The sequence below is a fragment of the Aphelocoma coerulescens genome, unplaced genomic scaffold, assembly GCF_041296385.1.
Source record: "Aphelocoma coerulescens isolate FSJ_1873_10779 unplaced genomic scaffold, UR_Acoe_1.0 HiC_scaffold_112, whole genome shotgun sequence".
Taxonomy (NCBI): Eukaryota; Metazoa; Chordata; class Aves; order Passeriformes; family Corvidae; genus Aphelocoma; species Aphelocoma coerulescens.
This window is the reverse complement of record NW_027183471.1, coordinates 417,959-421,526: the sequence shown is the minus strand read 5'-3', so window position 1 is coordinate 421,526 and position 3,568 is coordinate 417,959.

The window sequence follows — 3,568 nt, the reverse complement described above, 5'->3', positions numbered from 1 at the left end:
CGCAGCCGTTTCCATTCATCACACTACCTGGCCAGAAGCAGTATCCTACACCTTCAATGCTGCAGCGTCCATGCAGCTGGAGCACACGCAGTAGGACGCGTCGAGATAGAAGGCGGTCTTCAAGTACCCCCTTCTCCAAGCAGCCTTGAAACTGAGCACAACACACTGCGGCTCGGGAGCTTCCTTCTCAGATAGACGTGCCGTCACGTTATTCACTCTCGCAGCACAATTCTTCCCAGGGAAAGCTGGAAGAGAAATAGGTAGCAGCACAAGTAGCTGCAAGTGGAACTTTTGTTTTCAACTGCTAACGTGAATCCGCAAAGAAGCGAGCGGCAGCCACGCTTCTTCTTGCAGCCTGTGCGATGCGCACACCAGCTCGGTGCTCTGCGCCCTCATTCGTATGCTCTTCGTACCATGTCGCGCTTTTCATTCTGCCGGAGTCGAAGCGTCGTCTACTTCTCGCCTGAGAGCACGGTGCCGGCAGAGAAACGCTCCGGGCTTCTGCCTCTGCCGAAACACGCCTGGGCTATCCCTCTCAGCGTTAAGTAGCACAAAATGCTGTCTGCGTTGTGGTCTTAATCTTAAGGGAAAGATTCTCGGCTTCGGCTAGCACAGAGAACTTTGCTGGGACAATACATGTGTTTTATTATCCTTTCTCGCAAGAAGACTATGGTGCTTCTTTGGAACTGTTGGCCAGTGTAAGGCTAATCCAGCAAGTGCTTCTCTCCTGACACATTTCTCTGAGCGAGAGCTTCGGCGGACAGTTGGGCTCTGCGAAGCAGAAAGTCTGTGCTTGCACGTAGCGCTGAGGAGAATCTGTGCACAGCGCGCTCTGGATGCGTGCAGTACACACACTAAAGAGAGCCAAAGCTCAATGTCTCAGTTCTGTCCAGCGCCGGAAATTGAGAAGAACGCAGCCCCAGAGCTCTGGGCTGGAGTGTGCGATGGTTATGAGCTGTGCCGCTCTTCTGCGTGTCTACTGCACGCATCCATAGTGTACAGTGCAAGGATTTTCCTCAGCTCTCGCTCAGCGAAATGCATTAGAAGGGAAGCACATGCTAGATTAGCCATTCGTTAGCCCACGCTTTCAGTAGAGCACCACAATCTGGGCGACGAGGAAAAGCAAAGAAGAACATCTTTTCGTCTTTGCACGATCTTCTCTGCGAGACATCTCTCCACGTCTTTGCTTCCTGCAAGGCTGTAAGGTGCGCGGTGGTACTTGGAAGGGAGAAGGCAGGTGCAGAGAGCACCGCGATCTGACGGCGCTCTGCAGGCTGTAAAGGAAAGAAAGCTACCACTTGAATATGGTGCAAATACCAATTTCCACGCGTCGCGGGTAAGCTCCGGGTAAGCTTGGTGACCTAAAACTGGGCGCTGAGTGAGACGTAACCGAGAATCTTTCCCTTTGCATTCCGGCTCCAACGCAAACAGAATGTGATGCTACTTAGCGCTGCGAAGGAAAGTGCATAGCCCTGGTGTGTTTGGGAAGAATCAGCAGCCTGGAGCGTTTTTCTGGAGCCTTTCTCCGCTGGCACCGTGCTCTCTGGGCGAGAAGTAGACGACGCTTCGACTCCGGCAGAATGAAAGCGCGACATGGTACGAAGAGCATTAAAGAATGAGGGCAGAGGGCCGAGCTGGTGTGTGCATCGCACAGGCTGCAAGAGGAAACCGGGCTGTCACTCGCTTGTTTCCGGATTCACGTTAGCGTTTTAAAACAGAAAGTTCCACTTGCAGCTACTTGTGCTGCTGCCTATTTCTCTTCCAGCTTTCCCTGGGAGGAATTGTGCCGAGCTTTATGCTTCGAGATGCAGAGATAACAGTGGTAGATGCGGCGGAGAATGGAAATACAGAGCACAGCGGACAGTTTATGGTGCTTTACGTGAGGCAAGGGAAAGTGCAGCCCGGCAGTGCTTTTTACTTCTGGAGCATTTTGCTTTGGTAGCAGCTGCTGCAAGTGGGCAACGGAGCTGCGAGAGTGAATAACGTGACGGCACGTCTATCTGAGAAGGAAGCTCCCGAGCCGCAGTGTGTTGTGCTCAGTTTCAAGGCTGCTTGGAGGAGGGGGGTACTTGAAGAACGCCGTCTATCTGGACGCGTCCTACTGCGTGTGCTCCAGCTGCATGGACGCTGCAGCATTGAAGGTGTAGGATACTGCTTCTGGCCAGGTAGTGTGATGAATGGAAACGGCTGCGCCTTACTTTGTGAAGCAGCCAGAGCATTCTCAGCTGAATCTGCTTATGAAGCAGCTTTTGGCTGGACATTTGAAATTCGGTCCACTGAGTACGTTAACGCGGTGCCCAGTTGCTTCGTTCTTTGCCTTCTGCGGTCTGGACAAAACTGAAGCCCAGCGATGGCTTTGCGTTTTGGCGCTCTTCAGCGCGAACACTGCACGCATCCACAGTGTGCTGTGCACGGATTTTCCTCAGCTCGACGTACAATCATTTTCTTGCTGTTTCCAGAGTCTAAACTCTTCGTGAAACTCTCGCTCAGCGAGATGCGTCAGGAATGAGGCACTTGCTGGATGAGCTTTTCTCTAGCCAAGACTTTCAATACAGCACCACAATTCAGGCAAGAAGCAGGAGAAAGGAAGATCATCCTTTCGTCCTTCCACGTTCTTCTCTGCGAGATGACTACCCGTGTCTTTGCTTCCTGCAAGGCTGTAAGAGGCGCGGTAGTACTTAGAACTGAGAAGGCAGGTGCAGAGAGCACGGCGGTCTGACGGTGCTCTGCAGGCTGTAAAGGAAAGACGGCAGCCACTTGAATGTGGTGCAAACACAAGTTTCCACGCGTCGAGGGCAAGCTCTGGGCGTGCTGGTTGACCTAAAACTGTTCTCTGGGCGGGACATAGCAGAGAATCTTTCCCTTTCCATTTGGACGACAAGAAAGACCGAAAGTGCTGCTGTATGTCGCTGCGAGGGAAAGTGCATAGACCAGGCGTGTGTCGGCAGAAGCAGTCGGCTGGGGCATTTCGCTGCCGGCACCGTGCTCTCTGGGCGAGAAGTAGACGACGCTTCGACTCCGGCTGAATGAAAGAGCGACATGGGTACTAAAGAGGCCGAACGAAGGCGCAGAGCACCGGACTCGTGTCCGCAGCGTACAAACTGAGAAAGGAGCGTGGCTAGCACTCGCCTGCCTGCCCAATTCACGTTAGCATTGAGAAGGAGGAAGTTCAACGACAACTACTTCCTTGTGCTACTACTTATCCTTCTTCCAACCATCCTTGGAAACTTTGGCGCTTAACTTTAGGCTTCGAGATGCAGCAAACACAGTGGTCGCTTCCAAGGAGAGGGGAAGTAGAGAGTGCAGCGGGGAGTTTAGGTGGCTTTACGTAAGGCAAGGGGAAGGTGCAGCCCAGCATTGGCTTTTTCTTCTAGTTCTTTTCTTCAGGAGAGCAGCTAGCAAGCAGGCTGCGAGAGGCAACAATGGGATGGCTCGTCTGTCGGAGAAGCCGCAGTCTACAGTGCTGCAGACTGCTGTGCACAGTTTTAATGCTGCTGTAAGTACACGGTACTTTTGGAACGTCTTCTCTCCTGACTCTCCCATCTCTGGGAGCTCTAGCTGCTTGAAC